The following is a 27,749-nucleotide window of genomic DNA, read 5'->3' as shown; positions in this document are numbered from 1 at the left end:
CGACTTGCTTCCTCACTCCCTGTAACCTCCGTCCTCTCTTTTTCTCTGATCTTTCTCCTTCTCCTCCCAACTGACTTGCGCGTCTTTTTATATTGCGAGGGGCCATAGCAGCTGCAGCACATTAGCCACAGGAACAATCACGAATGTGGGCAGTCCCTCACCTGTGCACTCGGTGAAAAACGCCCACACCGCAGACCGCCCCGTGGCTTGCTATGGCCACTACTCTCCCTCATGAAGCCACAAGCGCGGTGATCATTTATTTTAAAATAAACGGCCTTTGCTCAGCGAGCTGTGGACCCATAACACCACAGACACATATAGTGAGTAAGAGGAGGTGCAAAGAGTGTCAGTGCTTTATTTGAAAACAAATAGTGTCCAAAAGTGCCCAGCTATGGATAGACAGACAGACAGACAGACAGATAGATAGATAGATAGATAGATAGATAGATAGATAGATAGATAGATAGATAGATAGATAGATAGATAGATAGATAGATAGATGTGAAAGGCACTATATAATAGATAGATAGATAGATAGATAGATAGATAGATAGATAGATAGTGAAATGCACTATATAACTGATAGATAGATAGATAGATAGATAGATAGATAGATAGATAGATAGATAGATAGATAGATAGATAGATGTGAAAGGCACTATATAATAGATAGATAGATAAATAGATAGATAGATAGATAGATAGATAGATAGATAGATAGATAGATAGATAGATCTACACAAAACCATCCCTGCATTGAGTTACTCCTCAGCCAGCCCAGCATGTCTTTCACTCCTGCTCTCCCTGGCTCACCCCAGCGGGTCTTCCGACTGCCAGAGACACCAACCGTTATGACCCCCTCTCCAGACTCCTGTTCCGACTGCTTCGACCTTCATCATCCCATCATCATCATCACATTATCCAATATGCCAGCACACCTCTACCTGGATCTCTGGGAGGTTCATTCTTCGTATCCATTCCTGTTCAATGGGCACACACACACACAACATTCACTTCGCTCCACTCCACCCACAGGGCCCAGTCACCCTGTCTCCTCTCCTCCACGCTCACCGCTGCTGCTTTCTGGTCTTTGTCACGACTGCTTACCGCTCAGCTGTCCACCATATTGTCACCTTGTGTCTCTTTCCATTGTCCCCCTCGATTTTGCTGTGCAGGCCCCCTTTATAGCACCATTCGGGTGCAGGTGCTGTCATCCCCTGCTCTGAGGTGTGAATGGAGCCTTTGACCGATCCTCTCGTATTTGCACTCGAATGTGCAATCAGCCAAGCACCCCAATCAACCTCGGAGCGGCACATGCACACGTGCACCAGCACCAGCACCCGCCTTTACGTCTGCACGTTCTAGGACTCCCACCTATGTATTTATTTAAAATATGTAATATACGCTTTGAACCTCTATCATCACATTTTTCACAAACAGGCTGTCATCCATTCCTGGTTATTCATGGAGCAACTCACAGATCTAAATTAACTCATTAATTCATTTTGGAATCTTCCTGTGGACGTTGTTCTTGGGAACTGAAACAGAACTGAAGGACCGCTTTGGCACCCTTGTTTTTACAGTAAGATGGTATATGACAGATTTAATAGAATTATCATTGTATTTCATAACTCTCACGGTTTAATTCGAAAACCAAAAATTGTTGCCTCACTTCCATTATCTAACCCAAAACAGGTGGGGTGCTGTAGCCAATTCCAGCCAACAAAGGGCACAAGGCAGGAACAGACTCTGGAGTGGATGCCAGTCCATGACAGGGCGAGTACACACACACACATGCCAACCAGACACAAGTCCCAATTTAGAGTCACCAACCCAACTTGCATGTCTTTGGACTGTGGAATGAAACCCAAGCAGGCACAGGGAGGACATGCAAACTCCACGCAGAGAGGACCCAGGATGCAAACCCCTGGTCTCCTTACTGCGAGGCAGCAGAGCTCTGATTGTGCCACCACGTCGCCCGACTATGCTTCATGCTATAATAAAAGTACCCAAAACTCCAAAATTTTACACACGGGGAAACCCCAAGCCGTTAATCCAACTGCTGAGGTGACCCGTTAGCTGCTGCAGGTCCATTTTCAAGAACTGTGGATTAATTATGTATATATTTTTACTTAACGATTGTGATTTTTTTAAAGTTTTCACAATTGACAAAGTCTCTGAGGTTGGTTCTAGCATAGTAACAAGAAACATGGAGTAGAGCAGCTGAGCCAAACATATGTGTGCTGCTGGCGGGGGGGTTGGTGCAGAGCGAGGGGGAAGTTGGCATCGCAGCTGCTGGGCTGGCATGGCCTGGTATTGCTGGAGATGAGACAGCTGCAAGCACCCTATCGGAAAAATCAGGCTTAATGCGACAACTGCAAAAACGTTTTATTTGAGTAAATCCTCAAAGCTTATGTTTTAAAAGTCATTTGTAACGAGTTTGCGTGCACGTCTGCCCACTCCAAAACAAATCCATCGTGCCACCCTATCTTTTATCCTAATCCGCTTTTTCCATTGCAGAGGCGGGGCCAGGATGGCGCAGGACAGACTGGCATTGACGATTATTGCTACTACTGGAACGCAAGTCCTTAGCTCAACAGGCTGCCAGACACTCCTAACATCAGGTTCTTCTTGAGTGGTCCTCACTTAGGAGTGCAGTCTGATAAAATGATCCACCACACGCCAGGTGAGACCCCAGAGATGTCTCTGTGAGGCATCATCTAAATACTTACTTAGGAACAAAGGACCATAACTCAACAACTGGCAACCTTGATGGACAAAATGGCGATCCAATAGTCAATCATAAAGGATAGGCTTACGTGCACCATTGGTAAGACGTCTTTCCACCCTTTAAAAACCCCTGCACACCCCAAATCTGTGTTCACTCTATCAAGCTCATTGCTCGCCATGCCCGTAATTTCTGCTGTTTAGACCAGGAACCCCATAGCCCAGGGTGTGGCCGTACCAAAAGCTGGAGTGATCCCTTTAACTCTGAATGGTAATGGAAGGGTGAAAGACCAGTCTGTACTGGAGTTGCACGAGGGGGGCCACGAGTCCAAACCTTGGGAAGTGAATGCACGAGCAGGAGTGAAACTGGCATAAAAGCCATCATGTGTTCATGTTTCTAAGAACGAGCTAAATGGTTGCCAGCTGTCCCAGCAGGTGTAATTTTACTAGCCCTGAGGACATTGTATGTGAAAGCCTCAAACAGCAAACCGCAGCATTGCCCACAACCAGAAGGTGTGAGCGAGGTGACAAAGGAGAAGAGCTCCTGAATGAAGGAAGACAAGCACGTGGAAGGTGAAGCCGACCAGGGAAGTGACAAATCATCGCCTACACCAAACCATAAGCTAATTTGTTTCAAACTTGCTGCCGGAAGGGGGAGAGGGATAATGTCCAACTGCCTGTCTCGTCTGCCCTGTTGGGATTGCCAGGAGGGAACACTCCAGAATTGCTGCCTGTGTCCCCAGGATAGGGTGCTCCAGAGTTGTCCCCAGGAGGAGATGCTCCAGAATTGCTGCCTGTGTCCCCGGGAGGGGGTGCTCCACAGTTGTCTCCAGGTGGGGGCCACAGTTTTTTCACCCTGTTGTCCCTATTGGACCAAAGCCTTCTCACTTCATCTGCCCCACTAGGCCAAAGTCTTCTCACCTTGTCTGTCCCTCTGGGCCAAAGTCTTCCCTTCTTGCCTTTACCACAGGGGGGAAAGTGTGAATTTTTGACTTATGAGACATGGTTGTGGTGTCTGGAAGCCACCATTTAAGGAAGAGACTATTTTTCAGCCCGCGTCCTCCAAGCCTGGTATTCAAATGTTTGTCATGCTCATTGTCTCCTTTACCATTGCTGTTCATTCATCTATCATCCAACCGACTATATCCTAACTACAGGGTCACAGGGATCTGCTGGAGCCAGTTCTAGCCAGCACAGGACACAAAGCAGGAACGAAATCCCGGGCAGGGCATCAGCCCACCGCAGTACACACACAACCACACACCAAGCACACACAAGGGACAATTTAGGATCGCCAATGCATAGGCTTGTTAACTACAATTGGGTGATGGTGTAGGCTCGTTAACTGATTGGGTGACGGTGTAGGCTCGTTAACTGATTGGGTGATGGTGCAGGCTCGTTAACTGCTATTGGGTGATGGTGTAGGCTCTTTGACTGCCATTGGGTGATGGTGTAGGCTCTTTGACTGATTGGGTGATGGTGTAGGCTCGTTAACTGCCATTGGGTGATGGTGCAGGCTCTTTAACTGCCATTGGGTGATGGTGTAGGCTCTTTGACTGCCATTGGGTGATGGTGTAGGCTCTTTAACTGTCATTGGGTGGTGGTGTATGTTCTTAGTATGGAGCCCACACGTGGGGCAGCATTGATGCAACGGCCGTTCAGAGGCACACCTGAGACAAGTGCCTGGTCAGTGTCCTGCAATCCACCTAACAGTCATGCATGCATGCATTCAACTCTGGGATGTGAGGGACAAATCAAACACCAGCACAGACTGGAAAGTGAATACTCAACACTGACTTTAACCGGGTCAGAATCCAAACCTATACAGCGTCTGGAAGCTATAAGGCAGGTGGGCAATAACATTTCAAAAACTCCATTTGATACATCCATTTCTTAAACCATCTTACCCAATTCACTCAAATTTCTACTACAGGCACCTTGTGCTCTAATCCAGGCTCCTCGAAGCAAACAATATATTTATACTAGCGTGCACAAACCTCCAAGGGGGACCCCAGCTCGACATAAAACAGCCTGTTGAAAATTCTAAAGGACACTCCCAAATACTCCAGCTATTCAGTATAATATACTTCTGACAGAGCCCCCCCCTCCCATCTCCACACCTAATCAATTACTTTGTATAAAAATTTGTAAGACAGGAGGACCTGACCGCCTTCAGTTATTTGTTTCCACTTAAAGCATTGAGCTAACAGGAGTCGTCACCTGATTAAAACCCAACATTTCACGGTTTAAGAATGTAAATGGGACTTCAAAAACTCAGCTCCAACTGGAAAAACTAAAAGAAATGGAACAAATTGCATCATAAATGTTGCAAGTTGCCTTGGATAAAGGTAGTCAGCCAAATAAGTAAATGTAAAGAAAATGCTTTGCCCCCTCACGACCTTCACGTCGATTTAGCAGTGGAATGAGTGGAAAGGGGGTGTTCTGGTGGGCTGCAAATAGGGAAATGATAAAAAAAAAAATGTTGCCTGGTACATCCATTCTTCGCAAGCTAGCACGAGTAATGACACGAACATAAGTGTCATATATATATATACACACAGTATATATATACATATATAGTATACAGTTATATATACAGTATATACACATATACACACTATATATACTGCATATTTTCTCTCTCTCTCTCATATATATATATATATATATATATATATATATATATATATATATATATATATATATATATATATTTTTTTTTATCAGAATTTACCGTTGACATGAGCGGACCTTCCAACCCGGCGTCGCGACAGTTAGCCGTTGCGATTTCGAGGCCGAGCTGCCCGACTGATGAATGGATTGATGCACAATGTGAGCGTGCGTGTCTGGCCGTGCGTGCCGCTCTTTGCGTCTACCTGGGAATCCCACGGCTGATAACGCCACGCAGGAGTGTCCGTTGTCACAGCAGCGCGGAGATCCGGGAGTGGGTGACACACTGACACACTCGCACTCACGTCTCACTCCATTCATCAACAGTGGCGGGAGTCCGGCTCTTAACTGGCGCGGCTGTGAGGTGCGACGTGTGTGTGTTTTTGTGTGTGTGTGTGGGTGTCTGGTAAATTTGGAATGTGACGGTTGACGATAATGCCATTCTTCTTTCCCGATTTCATTCTACTTCAAATTCGTGCACATTTCGACCTGACACCCCAACTGAATTGTCAAACTTGCCTAATCGCGGGGGCCATATAAGGCAGTGACCAAGACGGAGAGCCGGCGGCCCCATTCACAGTCCTCTTATTGAGTCCATGAAATGTGGCTTCACCCTGTAATGACACGGCGATCGTGAAACGATGTTCATCTCGCATCACTGCGGATCTGCTATCTGGTGACAGCTATGAAATCCAATGACCCCAGACGACATCACTACGAGGCTAACGTGTAGCTCAACAACACGCGATTCATTCCAAATGAGATCTGACACCCAGTTAAGCGACCCCGACTCCGCACATAGACAAACATCACTTTATTGATTTGACATTCGGTCACCTTTGACGGAAATTCACTCAAGGCAAGCACACACAGATACACATACACGCGCACACGCACACACTAGCATGTACTCACGCACGTATACTGGCACCGATTTATTTGGCGACAGATGCGCCAACCCATTCCGAACAGAGAAGTAAGCCGTGTGCTTTTTCTTTTTTTTTTTATTAAGGAAGAGCGAGGGTGCTGTGTATTACGAGGAGTGGCACCTCGAGACACCCCGCTTCATTTAACATGCCCCCAGACAGAATTTTCGAGAAAAGCGACGTGGCAGAACGTCTAACAAAGCAGACAGAAAAGACCTGGTGCCCAGACCGCCGGCTGAGCACCCCATTCCAACGTCAGTGGCACCCAAAATGATGCCATCTCTTCGCATGATTCGAACGCCCATGTGTCGATGTCCCAGTTTCCCCGCATACGGCGGTTTATGAGCGACAAAAGCTGGACATGCTGCGTCCCTCATCTCAGAGATAACGGGTTGACCGCTTAAAAAAGGGGGAGTCGGTGGTTTAACGACTGTCATTTCGGCATCGCACATGCTTTGGGTGACAGATCCGTTTTAACTAAAGCTAACGTAACACCATTTGCATCCCCAGCACTCTGATTGCAAAGATGAGCACGTAACGTGCAAAGCGAAACGACAGCAGAAAAACGACTGTCGATGAAACGTTTCCAAACCAATTCTATTTATTCATATCTCACCGCACTATAGCTGAGACCTATAGGATCGCATATACATTACATGCTTTTGTTCAATCAAAATCCGTGCCTCTTACCTCCAGACGAAAACAGCAGTTGGGTCCAGAGCGAGCTCCGCACGCGCTCACGCAAGACACTTATATTCCAGTTGCGTGCATGGGAAGTTCCCTCAGTTGTGTGTTGCTCCAGAAAAAAAAAAGAAAAAAAGACTTCGGCGATCAAAGGAAATCCCCGTCACTTAGACGTCACACGGAGAAAGTGACCACCGGAGATGCAGAATCAGCGCGGCTCGCTAGTGCCCCTACTTCAGGGACTGCTGCGAAGCTCCCGCTGCTCCACAAGTCTTAAGCAAAGAAAAAAAAAAACAAACAATGGAGTGGTCGTGATCGAGGAATGCGTCCAAGAACCCTGGCATTGAAGCCGAAATACGTTTATCTTTGAAAAGCTGCAACCGGACTCTCACAGCTGTACGGGGAGACGGGGCCAGGAAATACCACACGACTTATGCGGACACCAACACGCGCACATACACACACACACACACACACACACACACACACACATACACACGGGCGCGCGCACGCGCGCATTGGGAAAAAGAAAAGAAAAAAAGAGGCGACGTGGAGAAGCGGATGGAAAACCTGGGAAGGATTTTGAAGATCTGGAGCCGAAGTCGCGGCATTCTCCGTTTCCTTCGCTATCCAGTTGGAGCCATCAGTGAAGTGTGTGGACGAGCCATGGCAAAACGCGGCATGGTGTTTCGAGGATGTAAGGGCATAATGGATTCTCATACAAATCCTGGTTATTTAATGGCATTTTATGGTACATCACTGGGTTATGTCGTTCCTGATTGAACCTTTGCGCGACAAAGCACCATTTTCATTCTAGGAAGGGTTCTCTGCATATGAATTTGGTTCTTTGTGCTTTGAAAAAAACGGCTTAATATGCAGAAGAAAACCTAGCAGAACACTAACAGATTATGAAAACCTGGACTTAGCCTGTGTTACTGTATTGCAAGAGTTACTTTAAAATCGTGAGCCATTGGTATTTCACAATTCTGCTGCAATCTATTTGTAATTATTGACTGAATGAGGTTTGTTTTTGGTTTTAAATGAATAAAGGTTCTTTCTGGACCCTTCATGTGAATAGGTCTTTTGGGAACCAAAATAGCTCCATCTCTCTGACGAACCCCTCTGACACCTTGATTTTTAAGAGCGTGTTACCCGAATGCCTGGAACAGAGGCTCATAAACTCTTTAATCTGAGGACCCAACTTAGAAAATTGTGCCATATTATGATATTGATATGATATTGTCATAAAGAGACAAATAACAATGGTCAGATAATAATAATAATAATAATGCAGCAGAGAGTATTTCACCCTAAAAATGGACGTGTGCTTAACTGGAAGGTATCCACAGGAGCGATGAGCTCTGCGTTCCTGGAATCCCTGGACCATTCTCATTGGACTCATCTTGCTAGTGGCCAAGAAAAAAAGTAAACACACAAGGGGTCAAAATCGTAAAAAAAGACAAGTCAGTTAGATTAGATTACATAAACTTTATTAACCGCATGGGGAACTTCAAATGCAGCGGAGCAGAAACATAAAAAAGCAGGAATGCAAACTAATAGGACATGCAATACAATATACATATAATATACCAATCAATAAATAAATAAATCTATACAAATAAAAGGCAAACCCCTCACTGACTCGTCACTAATTCTCGAACTTCCCGTGTAGGTAGAAGGCTGAAATTTGGCAGGCTCATTCTTTACAGCTAACTTACAAAAGTTGGGCAGGTTTCATTTCGAAATTCTACGCGTAGCGGTCATAACTGGAACCTATTTTTCTCCATATACTGTAATGGACATTAGCCTGATGGCCATGGGGGGCGGAGCCGCGTGTGACATCATCACGCCTCCCACGTAATCACGTGAACTGACTGTGACCGCAGTACCTAGAAAAGAAGGACAAGCTCCCAAAGAGCGCTGAAGAAAAACGCCGAATACTTTATTCGCGAGATACAAGTTTAATGAGAAGACACAAGGTATAAACGAGACTTTGGATCACTTTGTAACGGAGTTAAACTTGCTGTAGCGAGAAACTTTTAAGTGCAGGGTCTTAGCTAACATTAAATAAAGCCGTGGACATCGCACGAGATAGCACAGGCACAGCTCAGAAGCTTCGATGCATGTACTCCGAGCGGCTCACGTGAACTGACTATGAGCGCAGTGCGCGGAGAACAAGCAAGTCCTCTAAAGAGCAAGGAGAGTTTTGATCACGTGAAAGTGTCTGCAAAAAGTGGCGTTTCCTGCACTGCAAAAATAATACAATAGTCGGGCAGTTGGCGCGCGTGTGTAGCTGTGCCGGCCTTTGAGACGCTGACTGCGCTTCTGCCTTAAGTGAAAGTAAACACTTTTATTTTTTTTCCTCCTTCCTATGAGCTATAGCCCAGACAACTGCAAACACGGGATCCGATTTCTAGACTGCTGCAAACTAATATTAAGGTGCTTCGCACTTTCTTTTACACGTATACGATTATAAGGTCGTCAGGTTGGATTATGAAGACACGCACAGGAGTAGAGGACCGACAGTGCCATCCCGGAGAAGTAAATGGCAGGGCAGTCTCTCCAGTCTACACGAGACCCACCGCGACGCTCATCGTCAGCGAAGACTCTCTACACTATATAAAAGAGAAAGGCAAGTGTCCTTTCTTTACACCTTTTTTCCTTTTATCCCAAACCAAAGCCTTTCTCTCTTAAAACTGCAGAGCACACAAAACTAATTTTCTTTTAATTGCTGGTAATGAATTTCATTACCACAGGCAGAAATTTGGCCGTTCACGTAGAAAATGTAATTTCTATACCACAGCCGTCGTGTAGCGCCTTTAAAAATGGATCTACTACCGAGAGATGATCCATATACATTTTAGCTGCTGTTAGTACTACTTACCTGTTGTGTTATACTGTCTTTAAAATGTAGTTTACCCGAAACCACTCCAGTGGTGCTCAATGTATCTTTACTTCTTAAAACATTAATGTTTTACTGTTTAATAACTTATAGACTACATTTTATTTTTTTCCCTTGCACTCAGTGAGCGAGGCCAATGGGTGATCAGTTTTATATATATATATATATATATATATATATATAAACTGCTCAAAAAATTAAAGGAACACTTTGAAAACATATCAGATCTCAATGGGAAAAAGAAATCCTCCTGGATATCTATACTGATATAGACTGGGTAATGTGTTAGGAACGAAAGGATGCCACATCGTTTGATGGAAATGAAAATGATCAACCTACAGAGCCCTGAATTCAAAGACGCCCCAAAAATCAGAGTGAAAAAATTATGTGGCAGGCTAGTCCATTTTGCCAAAATTTAATTGCAGCAACTCAAAATTGTACGCAGCACTTTGTATGGCCCCTGTGTTCTTGTATACATGCCTGACAACATCGGTGCATGCTTCTAATGAGATGACAGATGGTGTTGTGGGGGATCTCCTCCCAGATCTGGACCAGGGCATCACTGAGCTCCTGGACAGTCTGAGGTGCAACCTGGTGGCATTGGATGGACCAAAACATAATGTCCCAGAGGTGTTCTATTGGATTTAGGTCAGGAAAGTGTGGTGGCCAGTCAATGGTATCAATTCCTTCATCCTCCAGGAACTGCCTGCATACTCTCACCACATGAGGCCAGGAATTGTCGTGCACCAGGAGCCACTGTACCAGCATAGGGTCTGACAATGGGTCCAAGGATTTCATCCTGATACCTAATGGCAGCCAAGGTGCCTTTGTCAAGCCTGTAGCGGTCTGTGTGACCCTCCATGGATATGCCTCCCCAGACAATCATTAACCCACCACCAAACTGCTCATGCTGAATGATGTTACAGGCAGCATAATGTTCTCCATGGCTTCTCCAGACCCTTTCACTTCTGTCACGTGCTCAGGGTGAACCTGCTCTCATCTGTAAAAGCACAGGGCACCAGTGGTGCATCTGCCAATTCTGGTATTCTATGGCGAATGCCAATCGAGCTGCATGCTGCTGGGCAGTGAGCTCAGGGCCCATTAGAGGACATGGGGCCCTTGGGTCACCCTCATGAAGTCTTTCTGGTTGTTTGGTCAGAGACATTCACACCAGTGGCCTGCTGGAGGTCATTTTGTAGGGCTCTGGCAGTGCTCATCCTGTTCCTCCTTGCCCAAAGGAGCAGATACTGGTCCTGCTGATGGGTTATGGACCTTCTATGGCCCTCTCCAGCTCTCCTAGAGTAACTGCTTGTCTCCTAGAATCTCCTCCATGCCCTTGAGACTGTGCAGGGAGACACAGCAAACCTTCTGGCAATGACACGTATTGATGTGCCATCCTGGAGAAGTTGGACTACCTGTGCAACCTCTGTAGGGTCCAGGTATCGCCTCATGCTACCAGTAGTGACACTGACTGTAGCCAAATGCAAAACTAGTGAAGAAACAGTCAGAAAAGATGAGGAGGGAAAAATGTCAGTGGCCTCCACCTGTTAAACCATTCCTGTTTTGGGGGTCATCTCATTGTTGCCCCTCTAGTGCATCTGTTGTTAATTTCATTAACACCACAGCAGCTGAAACTGATTAACAACCCCTCTGCTACTTAACTGACCAGATTAATATCCCATAAGTTTCATTGACTTTATGCTATACTCTGATTAAAAGTGTTCCTTTAATTCTTTTGAGCAGTATAGATATGTATATATATATATATATATATATATATATATATATATATATATATATATATATATATGAAGATATGTATGTGTATATATATATATATGTATGTATATATACAGTATATACAGTGGTGTGAAAAACTATTTGCCCCCTTCCTGATTTCTTATTCTTTTGCATGTTTGTCACACAAAATGTTTCTGATCATCAAACACATTTAACCATTAGTCAAATATAACACAAGTAAACACAAAATGCAGTTTTAAATGATGGTTTTATTATTTAGGGAGAAAAAAATCCAAACCTACATGGCCCTGTGTGAAAAAGTAATTGCCCCCTGAACCTAATAACTGGTTGGGCCACCCTTAGCAGCAATAACTGCAATCAAGCGTTTGCGATAACTTGCAATGAGTCTTTTACAGCGCTCTGGAGGAATTTTGGCCTACTCATCTTTGCAGAATTGTTGTAATTCAGCTTTATTTGAGGGTTTTCTAGCATGAACCGCCTTTTTAAGGTCATGCCATAGCATCTCAATTGGATTCAGGTCAGGACTTTGACTAGGCCACTCCAAAGTCTTCATTTTGTTTTTCTTCAGCCATTCAGAGGTGGATTTGCTGGTGTGTTTTGGGTCATTGTCCTGTTGCAGCACCCAAGATCACTTCAGCTTGAGTTGACGAACAAATGGCCGGACATTCTCCTTCAGGATTTTTTGGTAGACAGTAGAATTCATGGTTCCATCTATCACAGCAAGCCTTCCAGGTCCTGAAGCAGCAAAACAACCCCAGACCATCACACTACCACCACCATATTTTACTGTTGGTATGATGTTCTTTTTCTGAAATGCTGTATTCCTTTTACACCAGATGTAACGGGACATTTGCCTTCCAAAAAGTTCAAATTTTGTCTCATCAGTCCACAAGGTATTTTCCCAAAAGTCTTGGCAATCATTGAGATGTTTCTTAGCAAAATTGAGACGAGCCCTAATGTTCTTTTTGCTTAACAGTGGTTTGCGTCTTGGAAATCTGCCATGCAGGCCGTCTTTGCCCAGACTCTTTCTTATGGTGGAGTCGTGAACACTGACCTTAATTGAGGCAAGTGAGGCCTGCAGTTCTTTAGACGTTGTCCTGGGGTCTTTTGTGACCTCTCGGATGAGTCGTCTCTGTGCTCTTGGGGTAATTTTGGTCGGCCGCCACTCCTGGGAAGGTTCACCACTGTTCCATGTTTTTGCCATTTGTGGATAATGGCTCTCACTGTGGTTCGCTGGAGTCCCAAAGCTTTAGAAATGGCTTTATAACCTTTACCAGACTGATAGATCTCAATTACTTCTGTTCTCATTTGTTCCTGAATTTCTTTGGATCTTGGCATGATGTCTAGCTTTTGAGGTGCTTTTGGTCTACTTCTCTGTGTCAGGCAGCTCCTATTTAAGTGATTTCTTGATTGAAACAGGTGTGGCAGTAATCAGGCCTGGGGTGGCTACGGAAATTGAACTCAGGTGTGATACACCACAGTTAGGTGATTTTTAACAAGGGGCAATTACTTTTCACACAGGGCCATGTAGGTTTGGATTTTTTCTCCCTAAATAATAAAACCATCATTTAAAACTGCATTTTGTGTTTACTTGTGTTATATTTGACTAATGGTTAAATGTGTTTGATGATCAGAAACATTTTGTGTGACAAACATGCAAAAGAATAAGAAATCAGGAAGGGGGCAAATAGTTTTTCACACCACTGTATATATATATATATATATATATATATATATTGTGGAAGACTGCCGGCTTCGAGGCGGTCCGCACCCCAGGCCGACAGGAGGAGCTCTCCCGACAGCGGGATTGTGCCCCGAGGTCCAGCAGGGCCTTATGGACTCTGTGGTGTTTATACACAGCCCTGCTGGATACCTTGGGCCACCAGGAGTCGCTGTGGGGACTTATGGGCTCTGTTGTGCCTTATGACCGGGAGTACGTCACGGTCACGTGACAGGAAGGTATGGCGTGCTCGGGTTGAAGTAATAGACTGATTGCCCTGACCGGAAGGAATAATAGACTGCTGGGACAGGAACACCTCCGGGTCGGGGCCTATAAAAGGACGGTGCCTCAGTCCAGACACTGAGCTGTGCTGGGTGGGAGAGGAGCAAAGTGTTTGGGCGAGGAGGAGAGGTTATTGTGCGTGTTTAAAGAGATTTGTGAGGAGTGTGGTAGGTGCTTGGTGCACTGGAAGAAAATAAAAGACTCTTGGACTATTACCTGGTCTCCGGAGTTGTACCTGAGGGTTCGAGGGTGCACTACTGCCCCCTACTGCCACACTGGCGTAGTCGGCAGGATTCTCTGGCCGTCTGTTGGCAGAAGACCTGCATAAAAAACAAATTTCGTGTGGGCAGACAACCCTCGGTCGATTCCCCATTTTTACACGGAGGTGCACAACACCACCCGCTGCCAAGGAAGCGGCAACAGTGCGTGCTATCCCGCTCTACAGGGCCATGGGAAAGAAAACGGGAAAAAAGAAGGTCAGTCCTGAAGGATTTCGTGCAGCGGCTGCGCCGGGAAGCTCCGGAGATGATCGATGCGGGAGTACAGGTGAGTCCCTCCCGTGTCGTAGAGAGTAAGGGGACACAGTGCGATCGGGCACCGCGGAGAATGAGTAGCGTGCCAAAGCACTGTGTGCCCGACAAGAGACTGGGGTACGATGACCGAATGGTCGGGACTGGAGCAAACAGCCCGGGGCATGCGCGTGGCGTGGCTTTCCGGGGCAGTACGGCTCACCAGGACCCGACCGGTCTTAAGTGCGGGGTAGCGCCGGTGGTAGGAGTGCCGGGGGATGCGCCGCTCGTGCCGGTGCAGCTGAATAGTGCTGTTCATCGGTGCGGGACGGTGCAAATGACGCCGACTCCCAGTAAGCGGAAGGTAGCGGGTGTGCAGACAGCACAGAGGCTCTCCTCTTCCCATGGAGGGCCTCAGGCTGAGCGCAAGCCCACATTAGCGGGAGATCCCCAAAGGAATGGTGGGTCTCCCAACAGGATGGAAGGAAGGCTTGAGGGCCGCCAGGTGGCCATGATGACTTCCCTGGCAGGTGAAGGCGGAGCGGCGCTGGACGGAGTTCGAGATGTTTTGGTTCCGCAGAGGGGAACAGCCAGGAGGACTCCGTCGGTGCTATAATTGCCGGCGACCGGGCCACGAGGCGCTATTGTCCCCGGGGAGACAGGAAGTACACCGTCCCTCCAAGGTTCGCTCGAGGACAGGGACAACGCATTCAAGGCCCGGATGACGCGTCCTCCTGGAGGAGGACGTCCCTCTCGGGGCCGGACGCTCCGCCCCAGAAGTCGTCACTAAGGGGGGGGAACTGTGGAAGACTGCCGGCTTCGAGGCGTCCGCACCCCAGGCCGACAGGAGGAGCTCTCCCGACAGCGGGATCGTGACCCGAGGTCCAGCAGGGCCTTATGGACTCTGTGGTGTTTATACACAGCCCTGCTGGATACCTTGGCGCCACCAGGAGTCGCTGTGGGGGACTTATGGGCTCTGTTGTGCCTTATGACCGGGAGTGCGTCCGCGGTCCGCGTGACAGGAAGGTATGGCGTGCTCGGGTTGAAGTAATAGACTGATTGCCCTGACCGGAAGGAATAATAGACTGCTGGGACAGGAACACCTCCGGGTCGGGGCCTATAAAAGGACGGTGCCTCAGTCCAGACACTGAGCTGTGCTGGGTGGGAGAGGAGCAAAGTGTCTGGGCGAGGAGGAGAGGTTATTGTGCGTGTTTAAAGAGATTTGTGAGGAGTGTGGTAGGTGCTTGGTGCACTGGAAGAAAATAAAAGACTCTTGGACTATTACCTGGTCTCCGGAGTTGTACCTGAGGGTTCAAGGGTGCACTACTGCCCCCTACTGCCACAATATATATATATGTACACTCAAACCCATTATGCCAGCAGCAATCCAAGCTGTGAGAAAACAGTTAAAAGGAGGCGTGTCAGACGTCGTGGTACATTTTCTGATGCAGCTGCCGAAAACAACTTCGTGACGCTGCCGCCAAATACACAAAACAATTACTTTGACAATCATGTTACATTATTTTTAAAATGCTTCCTTTTCTTTTTCATAACTTCTTTAACACACGACTTCGCTGCAAAGCGTGGGTATTTTGCTAGTATATATATATATATATACAGTATATCTATATATATATATATGACAGCAACACTCATAACAGTGACAAAACAATTACATTGACAATCATGTTATGTTATTTTCAAAATGTTTCCTTTTCTTTTTCATAACTTCTTTAACACACTACTTCTCCGCTGTGAAGCGCGGGTATTTTGCTAGTAAATAATAAACCTAATGAGTACAAAGGGTGAAGCATTGAATTGCCTGATTGTTGGGACAGAAAAGACCCCCAGAGGTGCTTCTTGGCATGCTGTGGTGAAATGAGCCTGTGGCTACAAGCGCTGCAAGAGAGCGCCTCCTGGATGGGGTGGAGGGGATTTTTCCCGATGACATTCAATTTTGCCCCCATCCTCTTTGCCACAACAGCTTCTAGTATGTCCAGGGTCTGCCCTGTGATGGTGCAGGTTTTCCGGATGAGGCAGTGTGCTTCTTTTAAGATCAAGTTCCTTGCCCAGGTGACCACAGAGTAGAACACCACACTGGCTACTGTGAACTGGCAGAACATTTCCAGCAGTTTGCTGCACACGTAAAAAGACCTGGGAGTCTCCTTAGCAAATCCATTCTGCTGTGGCCCTTCTCGTCCAATGCCACTGCATTGTCAGACCAGTCCAGTTTGCTGTTCACGTGGACCCCCAGGTACCTGTAGCACTGCACCACTTCCATGTCCTCCCCCTGGATGGTGACTGGTGGTCTCAGAGGTTTTTTGTCATGCCTGAAGTCCACCCCCAACTCTTTTGTCTTGCTGATGTTGAGTTGCAGGTTGTTGCCCCTGCACCACAAGACAAAGTCCCCCATAAACTCATCTTCATTATTAATGTTTTCATTTCTGTAGATGGCCAGTGCTGGTATTGTGCTGGAAGTCTGTTGTGTAGATGGTGAACAGGAAGGAGGACAGGGCAGGACTGAGGTGCTCCAGTAGTACACACCACCATTTCTGACACACAGTCCCTCAGCCTATCGGTCAGGTAGTCCATCATCCAGGAGACTGAGGGGTTATTAAGATGCAAAGCCCTTATTTTTTTCCCCAGTCGATGAGGCCAATTGGTATTAAAATGAAAGTACAAGAAGGATGTTCATTTAGCAGCAGTAATCACGGCTACTGCTACTGTTGCTACTAATGTAGTAATGTAGACAATTAGTGGAAAGAAGACCTGCAGCCCCTTGAGACCCTCCAGGTCCAGAATTTGACACCTCTGTTGCTAAGGAATGCCATAGTTTTTAGCAGCACACTTGGGAATTCTAGGCTCATATTTTATGATTTAGAACAGCGCTTCCCGATTCACTTTACCCTCACAACCCTTTGTGACAGACGAGGCCAATTCTGCACCCCTTTGGTTTCAGAAGAAGTATGAAAAAATATGAGGTTAACACAGAAAAACAGATCACCAATTGAAGCTTTATGAATAATGGATAATTTATTCTCCATCAGTAATTGTTTTGGTAAAGCCATACTCAGTGTAACCCTCCTTCCATATAGCCGACTAGCCATGATTAAATGAACGGTAAAAAAGTAAGAGCGAAACAAGGATGACTTATTGAGGCAGGCAGGCGACAGCACAATAGCATGCAGGCTCAATGTGGTGCACGTCAAGTCAATCTAAAATGCGCAATCAGATTCGAAAAAATATATCTTTTCAAGTTCTATTTGGATATAAGTAGGTTCTATTTAGTCGACAGAAATATCTTTGGTGGGAATGAAAGTTGAATTTAGTCTTTAAATTTCTATGGTGAAGAAAAATTTATGCAATGATGACTAAATTTAACTTACATTCCTACCAAAGATATTTCTGTCGACTAAATAAAAATGACTTATATTTAAAATTTAAATAGAACTTGAATAGATACGATAGTTCATAATATCCATGCAGACTTGCACGTAAGAGCGGAAGTCATCCATTTTAACAAGCAGCGTATTGCACTGATACGAAATAGCCTGCCCATTTAATTATTTAGGAATGGATAGATAAATTAAGATTTTGTACAAATAATGCTTTTCATTTTTCTTCCTCGATGGATTCTGGCACCCCTAGCAACAGATGCTTGCACGAGCACCCCCAATCGGGAAGCGCTAATTTAGAAACTGCAGAAATCCACTTAAAGCAAATTCCCCCAGAATTATTATATTATATGGCACATTTTCATACAAATAATGTAACTCAATGCAAGCTACAGGTGGTTTAAAATCTTGGACAGACAAATGGACAGCCACAGTAATGTATAATATAATATAATATAATATAATATAATATAATATAATATAATATAATATAATATAATATAATATAATGGTGTTTTAAGTGTCCATAGGTGCTAGAGAACTGTCCAGCAGCTATGTTGGACTAATTATTGTGACCAAAAATGTAACACGTGTCACGCATGCGCGAGTAGGAGGCCGCGGATGGACCTTATGGCACATCGAAAGACGTTCGCCGGCAGGAAGTGGCGGGGTACTAACCTTTCTCCTTTGTTTTCCAGGACAAAAGACGCTCCGCCATAGGAACTTTCCCACACTGCGTCCACTTCCGCCCTTCCTCCGCCATCTTCCCTGACGTCAGCAGTCCCATCATCCCTCACGCCTCCTTCCCAGCATTCCTCCACTTCCGGCTCCTCCCTTATAAAATGGCCGCCGACGCCTAGAATGGCGTCGCTCATATGAACTGTTTTTGTTTATATAATTTTAACCTTTTGAAATAGTGGATTGTCCACAATATACGGGCCGGAAAACCCCAAACCTTTGTGCTGCCTGTTGTTGAGTCTTTTACACACAATATAATGTAATGAGCTGTGAGGTGGCAGTGCCAACCACTACACCATCATGCCTTCCTGAGTTAAAATTATACTTTGTGTCTTTTGTCCCTTTCTGCATCTCCTGAGCTCCTATCACTACAACTAACTAACGTCTACAGAGTCTGTGATGCAAAAAAACATGGGAGACTGTACCCAATCTGCACTACATAGCGAGAGGCTTAACATGCTTAATCCAGCAATAAAGACACAATTTACAATGCATCTATGCAGAACAATGAAGTATTTTCAAAATATTCTCATTATTGTTAGCTAACAATACTACCCCTCAGTTTTGTTCTTTTTTTCATTGCATGTGGAATGCAAATTGTCTGGAGTTCAGATAATTATTGACATCCCACATGCATGTCTTTAAGCAGTAAAATGGAATTTTTTGTCACGGCTAAAGCAGGTCAAGAAGCACCACAAAGTGTGAGGTGGAGTACGCTTAAGGTACGCATGCATGAACGTTTTACGTAAGTGTGATGAAATTCAGAGAGGTAGTGCAGATCAGGTAGGGTCATCCACATCCAACATTGCAGCTACAGCTTTGCAATATCATGCTGGACTCACAAATCATCATGGGGTGCTGGGAAAAAAAGAGATTCATCTAAGCAGGTTGTACATTTGGTGAAAAAAATTGGGTGAAAAAGGCCACCAGCAAACCCAGCAAATTTGCTGCAAAGAGGGCTTTGACAAATTTGAACAATCAACACTAGTCTGCAATTACTGTATTTATTGTTAGTAACATGGAGGACAGATGGACAACCCAACTGGACAACAGCATGAACTTTGTACAAAATGAAAGGTGGCAGGGGATGGACAAGTAGAAGCCGGAGACCAGGGGCAATTCCATCTCCCATACATGAGGTTACAATGGTTGATTGGTGGCATCCCAGCTTGGGGACCTGCAGGGATTCATGGGAACTGGTGTCCAGAAGTGCAACCCGGTTGGGGTCTGTGGGCGCCACAAAAGGGTGCTGTTAGGGGGAAGGACTGCTCTGTTTCTCAAACAACCCATAAGTGCTCCCCACAAGTCACAGGGAACTGTTCCAGGTCCAGTATTAAAGGAGCCCTCTGCCTTACCTTGGGGAGTCAGGAGGCAGTGGGCAGAAGGAGAGGACAGAGTTTCTTTGTTGGTAGGGTTATTGGTTGTGCTTCATTTTAAAAGTGAATTAACAAAATCCATTATCTGAACCCATGACTGTGTTGGGTATTATTGGATCTGGAATTTGAGCCTTGGTGGCACAAAATATGGAGACAGATCTGAGGTCCTATGCTTCTTCTTGCCCAGTGAGGTCTACTGATGAGTGGCATCACCAGACCAAACCTCTGCATGGCATCAAATCTCAATCCAGACTCTTTTCAAAGGAGGGCCCACCTCCATCCAAGCTGTTGACTCCCTCGGTGTGTTTAAGAAGTGTTTCAAGACTCTCTTAGCCTGTGAAGATCTGTCCAACTGATGATAACTTTGATAGGTCCTTCTCAATAAGGACAGGCTATGTTAGTTTTGCATTGTTGTGTTTGGTTTTCTCTTCACTTGTGATGATCAATTATCCAGTAACACTTCTTCCAGAACAGTCCACCAGACAAATGTTCACTCTGTCATGTCCACCTTTTTTTCTAAGTCACTTTGGACAAAAACATCTGCTAAGCGAATAAACGTAAATGTAGGTCACAGCATGAAGCCATCAGATGTGTGGAGTTCAGCAGGCTTACAGAAGCATGAGCACACACAACGCAAGCCAGCTGGAAGAACTGAAGGCCAGTGGGACGCTGCGCTCCACACCACTTTGTAAAATACAGCCGACTGGATGTATGCAGAAAAAAATGAAGATTAGGGCAAGTATTAAAGAAAGAAAATGGGATATATTTAAACAAATTTATAATCCAAAATGCAGAGTTCAAAAAATTTGGATGTGAGCTTCAGTAGGCTTTGTGCCCTAGGAACCAAATTACCCGAACTATTCTGTAACATTTTAGAAATTATTTAAAACTCTGATGCTAATCTTTCTCATCATAAAACAGATCATTACGATAGCAATTGAGGAGAAGAATTCACAGTTCATTTCAGAATTAGGGAGTTTGACGGTTCCTCTAGAGCAGTGGTGGCGAACCTATGCCAAGCGTGTCAGATGGGGCACTCAAAGTCCTCTCTGTGAACACGCGCGCCATCACCCCAGCACACAGTTCATTACTAGAAGCCAGTGGGACACGGAGCCGGATTACTCCCCTTCCCTTCTCCACACGCGCCTGTGGACATTTCTCACATCACCCGCCCCTCTGCCTAGCAGCCCAATGGGAGCGCTTCCTCCCTCGCCGGTCTGGGGTAAGGTGGGCGGCTCACATGCGATGTGAGGGTGCGGCGCAGACTGCAGCCTGTTGAGTCTGTGGCAAAGGTGATTCCCTTGGTGGGGTTGAAGAGGAGCTAGGTTGGAGGGGATGTGGTATAGCAGGTCCACAAGCTAAAAATTGAAAAGGCCAGTTTTAATAGATAATCGCCGCACTCGTGGTTTAGAGAGGGGCGTGGTAGTGTGGCCGGAGCTTCATGATGCGGACGGTCCTCGCTTAAGTGCACAGGTGAGGAGTCGTCCGTATCTGTAATTGTTACCAGGAGCTGCTAATCGTCCCCGTAATATATAATGGAAGTGTGAGGCGGTTAGTAGGGGGAGAAAAAGAGGTTAATGGGGAAGACCTGCGCGAAACAATTGAGAATATAGAAGGCATGACAAAGGACAGCATAGTTAGTTCTGAAAATGAAATCCTTAAAGTGTGGAATTCTCTGCCAAATATTTTCATGGCAATGAAAGCACTTAGGATTGCTTTAACTTACGTTGTTTGGATCATCTTATGCTTGTGAGCAGCTGCTTTCAGTTTAGAATTATATCAAAACTGACACCATAAAACGGACTAACAGATGACCGGAGAGTTGCATGTGTTGCTCTCAAACTTACAAAGTATGAGCCAAGGTTAGACAAATTATCAGCATGCATACAACAGCAAAAAATCACATTAATTGTTCAAAAGCATACCAAATGCAAACTTTTACCTTTCCTTAAAAAGTTGCTTGTATCATTGAAAGCTCTGTTATTGTGTTTATGTTCCATCCTTCCATTATCTAATCCGCTATATCCCAACTACAGGCTCACCGGGGTCTGCTGGAGCCAATCCCAGCCAACACAGGGTGCAAGGCAGAAAACAAACCCCTGGCAGGGTGCCAGCCCACTGGAGGGCGCACACACACACACACACAATACACACACACACACACACACACCAGGGACAATTTAGGATCGCCAATGCACCTAACCTGCATGTCTTTGGACTGTGGGAGGAAACCTGGAGTACCTGGAGGAAACCCACGGGGAGAACATGCAAACTCCACGCAGGGCGGACCTGGGAAGTGAGCTCCACAATTATCAATCATGTACATTGACGTAGTCCGGCGTCAAGATCGTCAGCAAGTTGGACATACCTCAATGACAAGAAGGCACGTAATGTGACATCGGCTTAATGGACCCTGTGATCATCAGAGGTGACTGTGTGCAGAGGGTGCAGACCTTTAAATATCTGGGAGTGCAGCTGGATGACAAATTGGACTGGACTGCCATTACTGATGCTCTATGTAAGAAAGGTCAGAGCAGACTATACTTTCTGAGAAGGTTGGCATCCTTCAACATCTGCAGTAAGATGCTGCAGATGTTCTACCAGATGTTTGTGGCGAGTGCCCTCTTCTACGCGGTGGTGTGCTGGGGTGGCAGCATAAAGATGAAAGACGTCTCACGCCTGGACAAACTTGTTAAGAAGGCAGGCTCTATTGTAGGAGTAAAGTTGGACAGTTTAACATCTGTGGCAGTGCGACGGGCAGCAAACTCCTGCCAATCATGAATAATCCACTGCATCCACTTAACAGGATCATCTCCAGACAGAGGAGTAGCTTCAGTGACAGACTGAGGAGATCGTTCCTCCCCCACACTATGCGACTCTTCAATTCTACCCGGGGGAGTAAATGCGAACATTAATTTTATTTTAATTTTTTTCATTTTTATTACTATTTAATTTAATATTGTTTCTTTGTATCAGTATACTGCTGCTGGATTATGTGAATTTCCCCTTGGGATTAATAAAGTATTTATCTATCTATCTGAATCTGCCATATTTGCTTAATTTTGCATATCTTCCAATCTTGAAAAGCAGGTTTCTTAAAGCACAGAAATGCAATCACTGAGAGTTTGTGTTGTGTCACAAATAACATCAGAATCTCCGCATTTTTACTTTGCGCCTTCCCCACCATAACCTACCATCTCCCACATCCTGCATACTACCCTCAGCCACAAGGATATGAAGCATGGGAACTATGTAAGATTGCTATTCATTGATTATAGTTCAGTTTTCAATACAATTGCCCCCCATAGTCTGCACACCAAGCTGAGAGATCTGCGACTGAACAGCCACCTGTGTGCCTGAGTTTTCAACTTTCAAACGGGGGAGCACAGGTGGTGATAGTTGGTAGTTGTGCCTCCAGCATCATCACATTCACAGGAGCTCCATAAGGCCATGTACTCAGCCCTCTGTTCTATGCCCTCTACATTCACTCCTCCAGCCCCATCTTTGCTGATGACCTCCAAACAATGATGAGACAGCATACGTGGAGGAAGTGGAAAACCTGGTATTGTGGTGTCAGGAGAACTGCCTCCAACAGTGGAGATGGTGAGGGAGAGGAAGAGGCCCAGTTTCAAATATCTGGGCATTCACATCACCGAGGATTTGACATGGACTGAACAGTCCAGTCCAAAAAGGCAAGGCAGCATCTTTACCATCTGAGGCAGCTGAGGAAGTTTCGGACCTCTTCAGTGATCCTAAGAACTTTTTACTCTATAGAAATGGGGCAGAGTGGTGGCTCTGAGGTATGGATCTGCACTGGCAATGGTTGCTGGTTCAAATCCCGTAAATGGCAATTAGATTCAACAATAAGATAATTTATTTGGAATTCAAAACATCCATGCATCAAAAGAGCGACCTTACAAAGACAAAAGTCAGAAGGCGGCATGGCTCTACCTAACTTCCAATTTTATTACTGGGCAGCAAATATATAGGCGATAAAAACCTGGACACAAATAGAAGAACATACACAGGCTTGGACCGCAATTGAAGTAAAATCCTGCAGTACTTCTTTGTATTCCTTGCTCTGTACTCCAATAAACACACGTTAACGGTAATACACTAATAACCCAATTGTACTCCACTCACTTAAAATCTGGAACCAATGTAGAAAGCATTTTAAGACGGAGAAGCTTCTATCTGTGGCACCTCTGCAAGAGAACCACCTCTTTCAGCCTTCACAAACATATGCAGTTTTTAATATCTGCTTATGGTTTATAAAGCCTTAAATAATCTGCTCCATCTTATATATCGGAATGTCTGACACCTTATATTCCAAATCGTAAGCTTAGATCTTCAAATGAGTGTCTCCTTAGAATTCCAAGAACAAAACTTAAAAGAAGTGGTGAGGCGGCCTTCTGCTGCTATGCACCTAAAATCTGGAATAGCCTGCCAATAGGAATTCGCCAGGCTGATATGGTGGAGCACTTTAAACAACTGCTAAAAACACATTACTTTATCCTGATACTCTGTATGTTCAATTCATCATAATAACTATTCATAGTGGCTCCAAAATCCGTACTAACTTCTACTCTCTCTTCTGTTTCTTTTTCCGGCCTGCGCCACCACCACCTACTCAAAGCATTATGATGCTCCAACAATGATGGACTGAAAGCCAGAAGTCTACGTGACCATCATCATCAGGTCCTTCCATGAAAACCCTAAATACAAAGAGGACTGTTTGACTTATGTTGGGTAGATTGCCCAGAGGGGACTGGGCGGTCTCTTGGTCTGCAACCCCTACAGATTTTATTTTTTTTCTCCAGCTCTTGGAGTTTTTTTTTGTTTTTTCTGTCCACCCTGGCCATCGGACCTTACTCTTATTCTATGTTAATTAATGTTGACTTATGTTTATTTTTTATTGTGTCTTCTATTTTTCTATTCATTTTGTAAAGCACTTTGAGCTACATTTTTTTGTATGAATATGTGCTATATAAATAAATGTTGATTGATTGATTGATTGATCTGGAAAAAAATTTGGAATTAACTTGCTTAGAGATCTTTATATAGACAACGTCTTTGCTTCCTATGAACAATTACATTCCAAATTTAACATTCCAGCTACACATTTCTTTCACTATCTTCAAATCAGGAACTTTGTTAAACAGAACCTTCCAGATTCTCCTCATCTTGCACCCTCATCCATGCTGGAAAAAATATTGCTCAATCTCAAGGAATTAGACTCCATCTCTACAATATATAAAATCCTTTTACAATCCCTTCCTTTCAAAGATCCAAGAGGACACTGGGAAAAAGTTCTCTCAATTAATATATCAGAAGAGGAGTGGAAAGTAGCAATGCAGAGAATTCACTCAAGCTCCATATGCGCAAAGCATACAATTATACAACTCAAAATTATATATCGATCACATCTGTCTCGTCTAAAACTCTCCAAAATGTTTCCAGGGCATGATCCAACCTGCGAACGCTGCAACCAAGTCCCAACCTCACTGGGTCACATGTTCTGGGCCTGCACCAAATTAACATTATTCTGGACAAAAATTTTGAATTACCTGTAAGACAGCCTTGGACTCACAATCCCTCCTAACCCATTAACAGCTGTGTTTGGGGTTCTTCCAGAGGGGCTTAAAGTGGAGAAAGACAAACAAATTGTGATTGCATTCACTACACTCTTGGCACGCACACTCATTCTGATAAACTGGAAGAACCCAAACTCTCCTATTTTTAGTCAGTGGGAAACCGATGTGTTATATTATTTGAAATTGGAAAAAATCAAATACTCAGTTAGAGGATCCGTACAGACTTTTTTCAAAACATGGCAGGATCTAATCAGTAATATTTTAAAATAAGTTTATAAAGCACAGAGAATTTATTAATTTAGGTATGTTTAAAAGCTGTAAAATTTTTATGCCGTTTGGCTTGCTCTCTCTCTCAGGGGTGGGGATCGATCTGTTCTTAACTCTATTTTTCTTTTTGTAAAAACTTGATTGCTTTGTATGGAGTGCAATAAAATTAATAAAAAAAAAATCCCGTAAACGCCCGAAGTGAATCAACTCCATTGGGCCCCTTAGCAAGGCCCTTAACCTGCAATTGCTCCGTCCTGTTTATGACATTAATCTGCATCCAGCCCTGCAAGTAGGCCCTCCAACCTGCAGGGAAAAACTTGGAGGTTGGTGGCAGAATTGGCACTCCAGCCACCATTAAATAACCTCACACTGTTCCATTCCATCTAACTAACGTGGTGCTGAGGTGTCACCCATTGCATGGCTGCACTCGGGTCCTGATCTGGGTTGATTTGTCATGTGGTGGGTGCGGCAATGTGATATATCAGCGTGTACTCCTAACCTCTCTATAGAAAGTGTCTTGACTCAGAACATCACCTCCTGGTTTTTACAAAAAGCTGTGCCCGGGAAATTAAGGAACTAAAGAGAGTGCACCAGATCTGATCTACCATCTCTGAAGGATATTTATACCAGGAGATGTAGGACCAGAGCACCTAGGGTCATCAGGAACTTGTCTCATGCCAGTAACTATTTCTTCAACCTGCTGAAATCAGGCAAACACTTTAGGAGTATTATGGGTAAAATAGAGAGGCTTCAAACCACAGGCTATAAGACTTCTTAACCTGGATATGCCACCATAATTTTTTTCAGCAGTTCATTATAACATAAACTGAATTGTCTATCTCACTGCATCTCAGCTGCCGCCATGTTATTTAAGTCTTTTACATTAACCAGCAAACCAGCACACCGCACTTTGCGGTACGTAGAATTTCTATTCTATTACATTGGCACACTGTTGTTTATAATTGTACTGCTTGTTCGGATATATTCTTTTTTTCTGTATATTGTATCACCTTTGTTCTACCCTTTAAAATTTCTTTTTTAGTTTAATTTACTTTAAGTAAGGCCTTAACTACTAGTGCATTATAGCCTCAACTAAAGGGCTACCTTAAAATGCAGACTGAATGAACGATTCACCTCTTCAGACCTTCAGCACGTGAAGTTTTACTTTCTCTCTGTGCTTTCAGCCTGTTTTACTCTCGCTCTGTTTTTCCTTACCGTACGCTTGACTGTCGTCCCGGTTCTCCATTAACAGCAGTGCCTACTGAATTATAAATGTGTCCACTTTTATTACACAACAAACGAGGACATTGTTTTTCCATATCTTTGTCAGCATCACTCAGTGGTTACCGAACTCTAAAAGGAGCACACCATGCCGAAGAAATCGCTTTCAGGTCATTTGTCTTGCATAAGTGGAGTGAGTGTGTGGCATGAAATGAGAGCTCGTTTATTAAGAAGGCCTCTTTGTGCTCGGCCGTAGACGAATTAGAAGAAAGCAATTAGAGGGAAGTGAATCCATCGATTCAGAGGAGCGAGGGGCCGCCACTGTCGGCCAGGTGAAATGTTCATCAGTGGCTAAGGGTGGACATCACACATGTCAGGCAACGAGGGCACCGACACAATGGTGTCAGCGGGAGGCACAGCTGTTATTAGCAGAACTTAAAAAAGAGTTAATGAACAACAACAACAACAAAGAAAATGAATTGTTTGGTTAATAAACAAATTTTGACAAGGAATGACTTGAGATTTCCATGGATTCCTGTCACCATGAAATACAAAATATTATAATCTGCTGTTTTCTTTAATTATGTTCATAAGAGTTTAGTTTTGTTTTAACTGGGGTCTCCTGATTCACTGGTACGAGAAACCCCAACACAGATTATATAACCATTCGATTCATCTTGATGCCTAATTAAGTAAGTAATGGGAAATGTGCTATATAAATAAAATGTATAATATAATAATAATAAGTATTATTATTATTATTAAGATGCTGAGCTTTTTGGGACGCCTCTATTTTCCAAGTTGTCCTCAGCTGGCATACTCCTCCTATTGCACCCAGACACCGATAATCACGACTGAGGATGAACTGGGCCAATGAGGACACACTACAATAAGAGGTAGGTGTAAAAGTGCTCTGTGATCTTTAATTCACAACAAAAAAAAAGTTTAAAAAACAAAAAAAAAAAACAAAGCATAGT

The 27,749-nt window shown here is 44.5% G+C and overlaps 1 protein-coding gene across 3 annotated transcripts in view; it reads right to left on the bottom strand.

The window, feature by feature from the left end:
* osbpl5 (oxysterol binding protein-like 5) overlaps positions 1–27,749 on the bottom strand; it is a 325,895-nt gene that overhangs the window by 227,021 nt on the left and 71,125 nt on the right. The window contains exon 1 of one of the 3 annotated variants that reach the window (XM_039736896.1): positions 7,014–7,457. The exons of the other annotated variants lie outside the window; for them this stretch is intronic. The gene's annotated coding sequence lies outside the window, so the exon portion shown is untranslated. Of the gene's footprint in view, positions 1–7,013; positions 7,458–27,749 lie in introns of those variants that run through there. 3 annotated transcript variants of the gene reach the window in all.

Source organism: Polypterus senegalus, chromosome 1 (genome assembly GCF_016835505.1).
Source record: "Polypterus senegalus isolate Bchr_013 chromosome 1, ASM1683550v1, whole genome shotgun sequence".
NCBI classification, from domain to species: Eukaryota; Metazoa; Chordata; class Cladistia; order Polypteriformes; family Polypteridae; genus Polypterus; species Polypterus senegalus.
This window is presented reverse-complemented; position numbering and strand designations above follow the sequence as displayed.